Source organism: Dermacentor silvarum, chromosome 4 (assembly GCF_013339745.2).
Source record: "Dermacentor silvarum isolate Dsil-2018 chromosome 4, BIME_Dsil_1.4, whole genome shotgun sequence".
Taxonomy (NCBI): domain Eukaryota; kingdom Metazoa; phylum Arthropoda; class Arachnida; order Ixodida; family Ixodidae; genus Dermacentor; species Dermacentor silvarum.
The window spans coordinates 68,940,128-68,955,386 of record NC_051157.2 but is presented as its reverse complement, the minus strand read 5'-3'; the positions used below and the strand labels follow the sequence as shown (position 1 = coordinate 68,955,386).

The 15,259-nt window shown below is 46.4% G+C and overlaps 1 protein-coding gene across 1 annotated transcript in view; it reads right to left on the bottom strand.

The window, feature by feature from the left end:
• LOC119448681 (Down syndrome cell adhesion molecule-like protein Dscam2) overlaps positions 1-15,259 on the bottom strand; it is a 251,508-nt gene that overhangs the window by 127,091 nt on the left and 109,158 nt on the right. The gene's annotated exons all lie outside the window — the stretch shown is intronic.

Here is a 15,259-nt window from a genome sequence, read left to right as displayed (position 1 = left end):
ACGCAGCACAGTCACAGCTTAAGCTGGTGGAGTGGTTCAAGAGTAGCTCCAATTTAGGCACCACGCACAACAAAGTTTCGTGGCAGTCTGTTCGCCTCGTTTTGACGAGAACGATCTGAACTGTCCGCCTGGCGTCGACGGCGAGCTGCGGCTTGTAATGCTCTCTGCACAGCAGTCTGCTGAGCCCGATCAAGCCTTACAACTTCAACTTACATGTCGGGCACTCCGCGTTTGCAGATACCTTAACTAGGTGGCGCCATCATACTGGCGGAGGCTCGGCAGCTCGAGATCGCGTTGATGGCGCGCCTCGTCTGAATCGCATATCGTCGTCTGCGCCTGCGCGCGCTGCATTTACAGGCACCTTACCTAGATGGCGCCACCATACTGGTGGAGGCTCGGGTCGTCTGCCCCTGCGCGCTTGCCTTATAGGGCATTTCGCTGGCCGATAGCAAGCGCTTGCGTGGTTCAGTGGTGGAGTATCTGCCTCACACGCAGCGGGCGCGGGCTCGATCCCGGCGGGAAACGCGTGCTTTTTTCGCATTTCCAGTGATAGTGGTTATGGCGGCTAAACGCCGGCTGCGGCGGCATCTTCGCGAACCGAAACGGCTATTGGAATGAGCCCATAACAGCTCACACTGTAAAAACATTTGATACAAGAAAACCTAATTGCTTACTGGGTGTTGACACTAGGCATGTTTGGTGGTGCAGGTTCCCCTAGTTTCTGCGGAAAGAAAAAATCTTTACAGGAATGTTCTGTTTATTTTAATTTTCTAATATAGCGGGTGCACTGAAAAACTTTTAATCTATTTTGTACATACGAATCATGCCGAAATAGTCCCTACAATGACTTAGAGAATCATAAAAGCTCTGCAAAAAGTAATTTAAAAAAGCGCTGAAGAATATTTTTTTTTTTTTGCTGGGCTCCTTCGGCCTTCAGAAGTGGGCTGCCGATAATTACCGCACAGCCCTTCGTTTTTCATCTGTTCTATAGTTGAACGACTCTCGGTTCCTGTTTATGCTGCACTTTCACAAGTTTTACCCCCGTTAGCGTCAAAAACATGAATACGGAGCCATGCTCGAAAACGGAGTGTTCCAATTTTTACCCCGTCCATTCCATTTATGAAGAGAGTGGAAACAAACAGCGTATATTAGAAACACTTCGGCATCTTGTATTACTTATTTGAAAACAAACTCATAACTCATAGTCTAGCATCTCTGGAAAACAAAGCAACAAACTTACCAAACTCTGAAGCACCAGTATCTAACAGTTTCAGCGCAGTCCGAAATTCCTGATTCTTCAGAATGACTCTCTCAGCTCTCCTAAAGCGAAAAGGTGAAGACATAATCCTAAGCTGAGAGAGAGAACGAGAGAGAGATAAACGCGTCCTAAAAGTACTTACTGTAACCCAGGCGACCGCGAACAAAAGAGCTACCGAGAGACAGCGGGATTGTCCCATGTCTCCGCGGTAAAAGAGCGCATTTAAAGCGCATATCTGGGCGGTATTTCCTCATTGTCCCATCGAGAACGGGCGCGAGCACCGGAAGGAAGATTTCAAAGCACCGCGACAGGCGGCGGGCGTTTATAAAGATGTATCACTTGGCAGCGGCCCAGAGCGAATCTTTTCCGCTTCCTGCCTACGCTTGTTCGCGTTCCATTCTGTGCCTCCAGGCGGAGCTGTTCCCGTTTATTTATTTATTTTTTACATACATCATTGCTACATTTTCTTGCGATTTCAGCTCTGGTTTGTTGACCTCTGCTGTAATCCTCTTCTTTCGAGTTAAGAGGAGAAGAGGGAGACGTTTTGCGCCGAGTAAGCCTGACAATGGCGTAAGAAAATAAAAATAAATGGTTATGACTGCCGTTGTACTGCGTCTTGGCAAATTTCTCACTCAGTTTACACTTTGTCATGTTCACGATAACCATTTCCTTCTTTGAAACGAAAATAAAGAAAACAGATTTAGTCGCCTATAATGGCGGCGGCAACTCTTATTCACATATAATAAAAATAAAAATTAAGAAAGTATTGTGCTATAAGATACGTCACAGGTCGAGAGTATCTAAAACCAAGTTAGCTAACGAGAGTAAATGAACTCCGCGTAACATCCTCAAGAAAGTGTAACACAGAGGTAAACGGCGAGGAAAATTTTTACCTCGTATTACACTGAGTCCCAACATATATACGTGTATACTGGTTTCCTAGCTTTAATTGCTTGTTACTACATGCGTTTAGTAAGTCAGATGCAAAATAAACCCAATCCGCAGAGCCTTCAGTAATTCCGTCAGCTTATGTGATCTGCGCGAGCTCGTATTTCTATCCCGCCGCAGTCAACAAACAGAGCGACAGATGTTCATGGTGCGACTCCGCCCCGACACTAGAACACATCACTTACCAATGCACGTAGCGTCCGGCAGACGCCGTCTCGCCGCTACTTAAAGATACACTTAGCAATTGGTCGTGGGAGGCGCGACTCTCCGAACTGGACTTGGGAAGCGAATTGGCGACCCTCGACCAGGCCCGGCGCGCCGCAATAGCCAGTGGGGCCCTGGAAGAGGGGCTCCACCCACAGTAACCAAGCACGATCTTTATTTAAATAAAGTTGTTTCTCTCTCTCTATCCCGCCGCAATCAAATCCCAGCCGAGCTAGCTGAAAAAGTTTTAACCTTCTGGAATAAATGAAGTAGTTCTTACGTCAACTAGGTAACCGGAAACAATGCGATACGCTGGTGGCATTTGCTTCTTGGGCGAGTAATGTTAGACTATTAGTTGCGTATATGATCCCAGAATACCGCAAGCTTCACGTCACCTTTTGACGACATTGCTTGGCATTGCTTGGCATGTGCTGGACGGTGGTCCAGCACACGCCTACTACAATACATCGTAAATATAATATGTTTGAGGTGTATTCTGTAATAACCAAGTTGGTCTTCTGTCGCTCCTTTATAACCAACACAAGTTATATTACTTTCTTTTCTTCACTGAGTTTCAGAAATACAGAATTCTCGGCGAGTTGGCATTACACACAGACGAAGACCAAGCGCGATACAAAAGGGATCAGGAAAAACCGTGACACGAACGCACATCTAACAACAGGGTATGCGAACAATATGTACAGAATGCATGAAAGATTAAGTATACAAATATATCCGTAATGGTTCCGTAAACGCCTACTTAAGCAATATTGACACGTCCCTTTTAGTGCACTAGTTTTACAGCTAGATATATTGAGACGAGCTTCACCTAAGATTCAAAACGTTACTGTGGAGGTGCGTAAGCCAGGCTTGAGACTACGATTTATATTTTCTTGTGTCATTTGTGCCTACATTGAAACGTGTATATGCTGCTTCAATGTCCTAAAATATATAACGCAAGGTTATTTTTTTTTCTTCTTGACACGCAAACCGTCAAAAGCCACTCAGTAAATCTTTTCCCCATATTTTATTGTCGCCAACTAAACAGTGACATAAAAAGATGTGAAGCTTCTCACGTTGACTTGAGGGAAGCGGGCAGTGACTTACCTACTGAAAGGCGAAACATAATTCGAAGCATGTTTCAATGTTTCAAAACGAAGCATCATTCGAAGCATGTGTCGAAGTATGTTTCGCAGTGTTTCAATTTCTAATAGCTAGAGTGCCAGATATTGAACGTGTCCCTACCGAACGGCTAAATAATTCACACTTCATACATAATATTATGAAAACCACATTACAAGACAAATTAGATAAGAGAAATTTGGGATCAAGCACCTAGAAGTGATGAAATCAAACATCGCCCGACAAAGCGTCTATACGATAAACGATAAGGAATTACGTAGTAAAGAATTCTATATATAAAAAAGCGACGATTCAAAGATTGGCTGCGATGCTGAGAAGAAGAACGCGGCAGCCCGGAAAGAGCAAGACAGAAATTGCAACGAGTGAATCCGGATTTTGAAGACCGAGCATTTATTCTTCTTCTCTTTTAGCAGAGAACGATAACTTTCAGTTTTATTCTTTTGCTTCTCCATGCACCATCGCTTAGCCCAGCCGGCACTGGAATCCATTTTGGGATCGGAGAGTCGCGAAACGCCTCATCATTCTGACTTGTGCAAAGATGCAGAAGACAACTAAGCATATAAAATAAGGCCCGACCCACAAAAACACCTAAAAGACAACACCTACAAGCCAGAGCGCGGTTTACGAAATTTGATGGATCTGGAAAACGGAAGGAACAGAACCGGAAACGGAAACACGAATGGGACTTTGAAATTGTCGTGAACTAAACCGAGCTATGGTGGGGGCTCGTCGTAGACCAAGGAATATGTAAATTAAAATAAAGAAAAGAGACGGCATACTTTGACATTATGAAACCATGAAAATATAGTTAAAGGCAACAAAATATTGAATGAGATGCCACTCTTCAACGCAAATAAAAAAATAGCACTGCGTCAATCTTGCTGTTTGGAAGGTAAGTTAAAGTAGTGCGTTACTCATATTCAAATCTTTTTGCGCACACAATCGACATGGACACAGTGAGGGGGGGACACACGAGCGCTCGTGTGTCCCCCCCTCACTGTGTCCGTGTCGATTGCGTGCGCAAAAAGATTTCAATATGAATTCGTACCAACTCGCCCAACTATCAGTTCTAGTGCGTTACTATTTGTTTCACTGTGAGCAGCTTTCTTGCGGCGAATGTTGGTGGTCACGTGATCAAGAGTGTACAAATGGGGGAGGTGAGCGCCCGTCTCCTCCACTACCCGGCCGTGGCTGCGTATGGCACAGCTGCGCGCATACACGGCCCGCGTGCCATATCTTGGAGATAATCAGTGGCGAGCGCAAAGCCTGGGTGAGCCGAAATGACTGGTGGCTTCCCGCGCGCTGCCTTCCCGCGCGCCGGGTCTTCGAGGTCACGTTTGGGAGACGCGTTAAAATTAGGAGCAGCACGAAGCGTTCGCTCACCGATGATGGCGGACTTTATTACATCAGCGGGTGTCCGCGGTGATGGAATGAGATGTTCATGTTCGCCTATACATGCGTAACACCATGCTTGCGAAATTATGTAGTAAGCGAATTTTTACTGAAATTTATATGGCCAAAACAACCAAGAGCCCTACCTAATGTAGTTGTCTAATACTCTGCTACCACTATTAATGCTTCGCCTTGCGACATTTTATCATATTAATATAGAATGGGGGCAAGAGGGACCGCCGAGGCCTGGCTATTTGTGGAATGCAATGAATGCATTTCACTGGATGAATGCAATTGCATTTGTGAACGCAATTATGAATTCAGTGAATCTTCGGACTGAAAGGCAACGCCTGCTCGTGATAGTTCTGGATTCAGTTTTGATATCGATGTCATACGATCGCTATCTTACGTTGTGAGAGCAAGTAGCACTACTCATCACTCTAAGCTTCAAGAGTATCATTGTTCTTGTTTTGTTCTTTCAGTGCAAGCTAAAACGACAAATAAAAAGGTTGTCAGTCCGCATATTTCTGAGTCGTTATCCAACCCGTTATTGCGCACGGTTCTCAGTCAAGGTTCTTTGCCTTCCCGGTACCGCATACCTGTGTGTTGAGTTCTACCCAAAAAGCTCGCACTTCTCGCCATCATCGAACAATATTTTGAAATAAAATACTGTTCGTAGCATTATTCGAATGCCTTAGAAAGGGTGCATGATTTGTTTTCCCCTAATAAACGCGAAAGTGCAGTCCACTGGAGTAAGAATGGGCGACAGATATACGTCCACATAGGCAGCGCGAAAGAATTGCGGGCAGATATACGGGTCGAACGAAGCCTCTAGGGAGCTCAACCGGAAACACAAGGTCTTAAGGCAGGTTGAGTGCCCTACGTCTAAGCTGGCGTCTATAGCCCAAAAGCCATTACGTCAGTCAAGATTTCCCACGGGAATGGTTGGAGGCAGGAAGTAATGAAGACTGAAAGAGAACTTGGGTTGTTGTGCAAGCTTGGCTTTTTGCCCAAATTGTTAACTATAGACGTCGTACGCTGATTTGTCCTTTCTGATTTTTGGTGCTGGTTGTCTGTAGACGTTCTGGTTGTCTGCAGACGTGTAGATTGTCTGTAGACGTTCGCTCTTGCGCAAGGTTCACAGCTTAGTTGTACGAGTTTGAGTTTATTCAACAACATGGCACACGAGAAACCTATACACCTGGTTAGGTGAGATTAGGGACTGCTTATACAACCCGAAGGGCATGCTTCTGACCTGCTTTTCCATGCTGAGGCAACGTTCAACACGTAAGTGAAGGACACAAATCGGCTAAAGAGGAAGGCGGATGTGTTGCTCTACAACTTATACCGCCACCTTGCGGCGTAACAGATAACAATATAGCCCAAACGCAAATTTTTTCTAAAAAAAAACACAAAAACAATTATGTTTAGCCCAGACTCAGAACTTCGCAATCATTGCGCAGTTTCCCTGCAGAAATATTGTCTGAGATTACAAAAGATTGTGGAATCAGTGACTTAACCCCCTGCGACTTCTTGCAGTTGCCAACAATAATTTTGAATATTGTTTCCTCCGCTAATAATTTTGTACCGGAACATTGACTAATATCAAATTAAATGTTTATAAGCCTAGCATTACGTTCTTTTTTTGCCTGAAAATGTTCGTGGAAGTGTTGCCTTTACTGCACAATGAAGATGACATACTGGGCGGAACGGTCAACGCCCGTGCAAGTTAGTGGGGTATATTTACCAGCATCTACGCAGAGAAGAAAGTGCTTATTGTGGTGCTTACTTTTCGTTTATCGACTAATAGTTACTATAGATATAAAATAGCATGAATTCCTTTCTTTTTACAGTTTGCGTGCCGCCGTTCAACTATCCTCCAGTAGTTTCTCTTCGCGTCCTCCATCTAACGTACAGTGCGCCTGGTTCCCCAGCCTGAGATTCCATTATTCAGAAGTATTTGTTCTGCAGCACAAAAAGTGCGGTGCTCTTCGCGGTATTTCTGTGAAGTCCATAAAAGGTAATAAAATGCTATAATATCAGAGCTTAAAGGACGTTAGACGGACGTACCTGAAAGTCTAAAAAAAACCTTAATAGCATATTGGTCTAAATATTTGTTCACGACGGCTGACAAAAAATGGGGAGGGGGCACTCACGCACAGACATAAAGATAGGTATCGGTGTGCGATAATATTTTACAAGACATACGTAGAAAAAAAAAGTCAGTAATACCCAATAACGCGACAGAGAAACGATGTTTCTTTTCGCATTTATAATCGTCGTTGCACTTTGCCGGGTAATGTTCGGTATGTTTTTCGTTCCAACCTATGACTAATTTTGTCACTTGCACAGTATTTCATATAATATTCATGGAAAAAAAGTACACGTTTAACATACAGCATGTGTAAAAACTGAAATACCGCCTCTTTGCAGCGCAATATATCGCGCCGAACGCGTTAATATGATGTAGCTCGTTCCCTGTAATGGTAAGCGGCCACCACGGCATTTCTTATTAACTACGCCCAAAAGATAATTCATAATAACTTGAAAATATCCCCAACCATAAATTTGTTTCGCCGTCTGCTTCTTGCTTATGAACCGCCTCGTTTCTTAAACAAACAACATTTATCACGTTACACTTGGCAAAACCGCAACAGGTTCCTTCAGTCCATCCATAATGAACGCGTGACTACAGGTACACGTGGACCAAGATAAATGTAAAGGGCACGATTACGAAATCAACTGGCTTATTGCCGGAGTAGGTGCGTGGGTGTGTGGCCGACTAGGAAAGCCAGAATATCGCATTTGCCAACGAGAGAACGCCATTGACCACAAGACGTATCGAAGGCGTATCTCTATACACCCTCCTAAGCGCACTGGTCCTAGCGATGGTTCTACCATCCAGAGGCGTGTGCTCACGTCATAATCTTTCCGCTGTGGCTACAGAAACAAAGCCGACTGGCACTCGCGCTGCTTGCTCGTCCGATGTCAATTACCGCAGCAAATGATCTCTCTCCTCGATTCCTTGGCGGGGTTCCCTGGCTGCGCAGTAACACAGGCGGGTAACATTAGGCCTGCTCTTGTCCCGTGCCCTTTATCTGCGCGTAAGAGCGAGCTGTGCTTATGCTGCGAATGCTTAGGGCTGCCATAATATATTGGCCTCGATCAGCTTAGCGGGATCTCAATAAGCCGATGCCATCCTTAAGCCTTGCAGTGCTGCATATGAAGCCACAGTGGGTATCAGGCTTTCTGTGTAGTATTAGAGGCAGCGTACGAGTTTGCCGTTATTGGGTGGCCTATTCGCTTATAACATGATTTCATACGCTGTTGCGCGCCTACTTCAAGCGGTACCAATATGTTTTGGTCTTCAGGAGTACGCACTTTTGCTGTTTTGTTATATGAGCATGTTGTATTTTTTGTGCTTTCCAAATGGTGCAATATATTTCGCTCGTTAAGCATGTGTAGTGTTTTTAATTTCTATTTATTTATTTCTTGTTAATGAAGTTTTTTATGCTGTGCGAGGCAGTTATTTTTGGATGAAAAGATTATCGACTAAAGTAGGAACAAATGAGATGAGCAGCAGGAATCATATACTTTAGAAATTGCCTAACAACCTTCGTGACGGTCTCCACGATTTTTGTGCGCCAAGATTATTAAATTTACGCCTCTAAGATTTTGGAGGGCTCCTTTGCAAGAACACTTGGTTGATACCCAACTTAACGCAAGAACAGTGCCGGGAACCTCCGGCCTTAGTTATCGCGTTACTTAAATTTTAAGATTCAATAGATTTCCCTAGATATGTGCAAGATGCCGTAGTTTAGTTTCTCAATGTTTGCAATAAACATAATCTTTCTTTGTTTATTGCAAAAGAGCTGCATATTTAATAGTGTGAATTCATTTACAATCTCATTTAGGATGTTTATATAAAGAAATCCCTGCGCTCAAGCTCAAATGATATAGCAGTGTTAGTTGCTATGCTAACAAGACCGCATGGCATATTCACAGAAGATTATGTCAGCGAGTTTGTACTTAGCCCTAAAAACAAGTTTCGAGATGCAACAAAGTGCGAATATTGACACAAAAGCGTATTTGAATTATAAGGAAGATGGGCCCCAGACGTCCCTACAGAATGTGCCAGTGCCAAAACAGTGTGCCATTACATGAAGAGCCATATAAAAAGAAGATGTGCAATAAGTTTAACTTGCTTGTCATGTATAACACCATCATGCTTACGCACTTACACGTAACTTGAAGCAAGACACGCAGATACACGGCCAAATATATTTGTTCTCTATGTTCCAAAACTCGCCCGAACAAGGAACAACTCGGTCAGTGTACAAGGTTGCTCTGCCTAAATGGGGCTCCCAGTAAATTTTAGTACACGCTTGCCAATTTGGCTGCTCAGCGCCACGACCACCTTGTCGGGATCGTTGCTAGCTATGCAGGTGTCCGCTTACACCGAGATTTGCCTGTGCTGCTTTGTTTGTTGCAGCAGCATACTGTTGTTTCGCTTTTTAGTGATAAATATTTCGTCCAAATTCCAGAGAAATGGACAAAACCGCCAAACGTTTGAAAGGCCAGACTGCAGTAGGAGTGTTTTGTTAGTGAGCCCCAGGCCCTGCCTCTTACTTAGCGAGAAGCGTTCACTAAGCTGCACTACGAAATAAGTCAAACTTTCCATGCAAATGTAATGCGTGGTGACTGAACTCAAATCTCGCCGTCACGTCAGCCTTTCCAGGTTTAGATTATCGGGGCGTTAAAGCAGTGGTTTCTCATGTCTCCGAGTTGTTTTCTTTCCTTCACGTCCTAGCACAATATTCCTCTAGATTGTAAGAAATTTCTCTTGTACCTCCATTGAAAGCTTAGAATTTCTAGATCCAGGGAAATTTCCCAAAGGTTGGCAGGACTCCGCAAGAGCGACTGACGCCTAATCGCGTTAACAGAACGCATCAATCTCATTATGTTATTATTGCGATAGCAATTATATGGACACCAGACGCATTACTGCCGTCGTCCGTCGTCATCGCCGTGAGGCTCCGCATAAGGTCCAAGGGCGATAAAATCGTCGCCGCTCTCCGTATTCTGTATGTGCGACTGAAAGCGTGTGAGGGTGAGCCGGCGAGCACGGCTCAATCTCGCGCACGCAAGAGAGCGTAGCGGGAAGGAAGCGCGCCGTCTTCCAGTCGCGCGCAATGCTCCTGAGGGAAGGTAGGAAGGGAGGGGGGGGGGGGGGAGGGCGTTCTTTTCCGGGCGCCCCGAGCGGCCGCTCGCGCCCGCCCAGCAAGCAAGGCTCCGCAAGGCTCCGGGGTGAGGGTAGGGATAGGGGAGGCCATGTACTAAGCCGCACGCTCCCAGCCTCCTGGGCAGCTTTATCTTGAAAGCTACCTGCGGCAGAAACGGAGTCCACCCTCCCTGCGCTGTGTTTTCGCGGCTTAGTTTGCGTTGATGCGAGTGGTCGAACGAAGGTCAATTCGCTCGCTGCTGCGGCCGCGCTTACTCACTACAGCTATTTGAGAGCGAATTTCCGCGGTCATTGAGTGAGATGCGTTCACGTTTGCTTGTGCGTGCAACGTGAACGCCATTAACCGTGCTTGATAATTTAGTTAGTATGACTATGTTTGCAAGTTCATACGGCCGATAAAACTATTCTCCTTACTTCGTATAGCTGTCCACTAATTTGTCATTGCAATCGATGCCTCGCCTTTCGGGCGAAACTGCGACATTCTTTTAAAATACTGTTTTCCTCTTCGTCTTTCACGTTGAAGGTACGCTTTTCAGGAAAATACTTTTGACGACTGTGTTAGGCTTGCGCAACCTACCTTTATATCTTCATCATTGCCACTCAATTCACTTCACTTCATTGCCACTCGCCTTCTGTATTCAGGGTGCTTACAACACACCCCTAATCGCTGAGAGCTATTGGTGATCCGGTCATTACCTACAACGACAAACTTACCGTTCCTTTTTTGCCTATTGAGCAGTATTTGCAGAGCTGATAAGCGACTGCGATTTTTTGTAAGCAACCGTGGGAACATGTGGAGCAATCGGCTGAGATACCGCAGATAGTGCTCAGCCAGTTTCTTCTGGCATGCTAGCCGCCAGTGTTTGCTCGTGAAGACTTTTTTGTTAGCTTCCTGTAATCAAATCCGCAGTCATTGCGTGGGCTGTGCCGACAGATGGTAACTGGGGTCGAGATTATGTAGGCTTGCTCTAAACGCGAGTGAGAGAGTAAACAAATTCTGGTCTGTAAGGTGTGGCGTGCCAAGTCGGCGTATTTCTGCACATTTTTATTTACTTTTCATAATTTACAGTTAGTTCGATTACAATGGGCGTTAGGCCATACGGAGTTCCCACAAACGAAATGTCTGATTCCTTTCCACGGGCTTTTCGTTAGTGGCTCTGTGCTGATGACTCAGCTTATCTGACTGCGGTTATACCTAGGAAATTTTCTTTGATTCAGGACAGAGCATGTTCATCGCTCGCTACATCCACAGTACTTCAGTCTCTTCTTTGTCCTGACTCCTTACGACATATTGTGTTGTTCCACCTGTACAATTCAGAATTCTGCCGACTTGGCTGTGTTGTCCTGTCTTACCGCTAATGATTAATTGCAAATATGTGGCATAAGTCTAGTGCTTTCTCCTTGTCTGTAATCTTCAATATACTGGAATCAATCAAGTACATTTTTACAGTCTACCGCCAACTTATTTCTTAGTCTACCGACAACAACACAAGGACGACTTACAATGGAAGAATGGCACACGTTTTCCAACTTGCAGCCTTGTGTAGATTTCATGTAGTTCAGCTTGTACCCCCCTCCCCCCCCCCCCCCCCACCCTTGTTGCTCGGTATGGTGCTTCAGCAAGCCGAACGCGTGCCAAGCCACATACGACTACATCTGCTAACCAAAATTGTATTGCCATCTTGATTTTTCCCCTGTCTAAATTACTCGTGTTCATATACTCCCCAACCCACAACTTCTTTTCATTGCGCTTTATATTCCTTTAATTCGTGGAAACATTTCGCGATAGCTGCTTGCTTTTATTGTATTTCAATTCTTGATTTTTATTTTTCTCTAATTTTTCTTCTTTAGTCCTTAAAGGCTAACTAGTTTTCTAGCAATTAGGTTCCTTCAGTAATGACCAACTTGCATTGAATTTTAATTTGTACATTTTTTTTCCACGACCACGGTATTCTTGAGCAAGCCCCCAAAAGTAGGTCTATGCCATTCTCTGCGGCTATACACATCATTTTTATGCGAGCTTGCAAAAAGGCCGGCATTCAATGCTATTCTTGACTTGCATAGGTTTTCCACAACTGTAGGCTGTAGTTTCCGGCATCAACCTGCTCACCGTTGCCGCCTTTGGCATCCTTCAGTTCTTCTCGAGCAACCACAGCCGAAACAGGGTATTACATGCAAAACAACCCTTTGCCGTCTCACGGGAACATCTTCCTATTTCAACTCGACTAGCGGAGAAGGAAAATTTGAGGAAAGTCGAGCGTCCGCGAGTTAAAGCGACAGCGGATCTGCTATCGAAAAGAACCACGCTGCTCGTTCGCCTTCCAAGACGAAAACACGACGACACGGCTTCAAAGAAGCCGCCCCTGCCTCCAGATCGCTAGTCGGCTCTTCTATGTAGACCGCCGTAAAACTTGAAAGCGTACGAAAAGAAAGATCCTCGGCGACGTCTCTTAAGCGGCGTTGTTACGTGCGGCTGGCTTCCGGGTCTTTCACTTGCTCCCGAGCCTCGTCGCTCGTTGCCGCTAAGTAGCAGGCAACTCACGCAGCGTGGCCAAAGAACGGCAAAGGAAGGCAGAGATCCACTTCGCTTCTCCCCGAGGCCCGCCAGCGTCCCGCACAACGGGCGCGGTGAGCAGCTTGTAGAAACAGGAGCAGCAAAGCGGGCGGCCCTTTCTTTTCTCCCAGGAGCGCCTAAACTCTACGGGGTGCGGCTGGGAAAAGCCACTTGCTCGACGGCACCGACGAGTGCGCCTACTAACATCGGACTACCTCGTTAAAAGCGCCGAGAGACACGCGCGCTTCGGTTCTTATGTGTGCGTGCGCGCGCGTGTGTGTGCGCGCGCGCTGGCGCGCTTCTGCGTCTTCATGTGCCCGACACCCTATGCGAGTGTATACGACTCGCTGGGCGCACTCCACTCCGACCGCTGCGCGGCGTGCCTCGTGCTCTTTCTAAACTAATTTGCCAATGTTCCACCCACGCCGGCACAGCCGAGCCCGTAGCCTCTCCCTTTACCGCAATGCTGCCTCTAAACGCACAAAGAGTCGGTTTCCTTTGGTCTCGATGCTCTGCTGGGAGGCAACAGACGCGGCAGCATCGTCAGCGAGAATGAGAGAGCGCGCTGAAATAGGGAGAGAGAGGTGGGGGGGGGGGGGGGTGCGGTGGGCATTGTGTACGCGCGAGCGCAGACGGGTTGGCACAACACGCTTCGTCTAGCTCCGCTGAGCGTTGGGCTTGGCTCCAGGGCCGCCTTCTTTTCTTCGTCTCCGCGTCGTTTCTTATTCGTCTCGTATACCACGGGGAGGGCCTGGCAGCGCTACAGCCCGGGCGGCTCGTCACATCCTTTGCCGTATAACGCGGCGCTGTTCTCGGCTGCCGTTACCGCTGGGCGCCCCTAATTTCTCGGGAGAGCTAGGGTCGCTACGTGGGGCGCGTGACTCGCCTGGAAAGCGCCGAGAGGGACCCCGACTTCTTGCGCCGTTGATGCTGGCGCTGCGATAACGCGGAAAGTGAAACCATGTGTGCGCGCGTTGGCCTGCGCTTACGCTTGCGAGTCGTCCTGCCTTCTTGGCGGTCCTCCAAAAAGTTGAGGGCCGCGGTATTGCGAGTTACTCCCTCTGCGAGAGTCGTCGTTCCTTTTAACTTTCATCTAAGCCGGCGCTATAGCGCACTCGAGTTCCTCGGACAGACGACAGTTAAGTGCACCAGAGTTATTTCTTGCTTATGCTTTAGTTATCACTTTTCGTTACTGCGGAAGCACTTCACGGCTTTCGCAACAGCCCACATTTTCTCAAACTTCTGCATTGTAATTGACTTCAGTGCCAGTCTGCATTTCAATGCATGGGGAAATTTGTAGAACCACAACAGTAACGTTAATTTAAAAGAAAATATGTTGAGAAGTTTCTCCATGTAACCTCCGGCGGCGGAATGCCCGGTGGAGTACTTCTGCTGGGGACCCTACGGTCAAATATACCCAGTCACGTGTAAGTTAGGTGGATGAACGACGACGCAACTATATTGGCTGCTCATAGAGTTTTCACTATAATCTAACTTCGAATTATGAAACTGTAGATCCCACTCGCAAAACGGACAGTGCTCGTGAAGACGCGACACTTCTGCGCTGTACCTCACTGCTTGTACAATTTCATCATTTTCGAGTGAGTGAAACCGTCAACAATTCATTAGTTATGAAGCCTTGTTCTTAACAGATATGATTCGTTAGCTTAATTTGCAATGATGACTTAAAGTTTCAGACCAACTGAACTTCAAAATAGGAGACATAGGTTAAGTCCTTCTGCCATTTTCGTCAAGAATTTGATTCCTTGGCTTGAGGTAACAAAAAAGTTGTCGCAGTTTCACCTGAAAGGAGAAGCATCAATTGCGATAGCAAATTGGTAGAGAGCTATACGGAGTAATGATATCAGCTTTATCAGCTGTATAAACTTGGACATGCAGCAGCAGCGGCAACACGCAGAACTGTTGTCGTACGCCGTCGGCGTTTTGCCTGCGTTCGCTCAAAATGCGTGCGGCGTTGGTGACTGTTGCCGGAGCCTCTGATATAAATAGGCACTTGGTACCGCAGCTAAACGTCGCCTCCCTTCCCTCCCCCTCCCCCCTCCCCCCTCCCCCACGGCCTCTCGCGCATCGGAAGAAGGCGCGTTTGCTCTACATATATGGTGATTGTAAAGGAGGAAAGAGACGCCTACTTCTGCAGCCCTTTAAGGGAGCACGGCGCAGAACGCGCGTTTGTTCTCCGCCGTGCGTTCACTCCCCGTGAAAGCGCGCGTCCCTCGCGCCCTTTCACTCGCACATACAGCGTTCGGCGCGCGGCGACGATTTCATCTCCATTGACGTCATACGGAACCTCACGGCGACGGCGACGCCGACGGCAGAAATCTGCTTTTGAGTGTCCATATAATTGCTATCGCAATAAAAGTTAGAAAAACTTTAAGCTCTTTTAAAATGCATTACACTTTTCGCGCTCTCCTCCAAAGCACTCTTTTCTGCCCGGATGCGTAAGTAAATCTCCTCTTTAGGCTTACATCTTTCAGTAGGTGACTGATATACTGTCAGT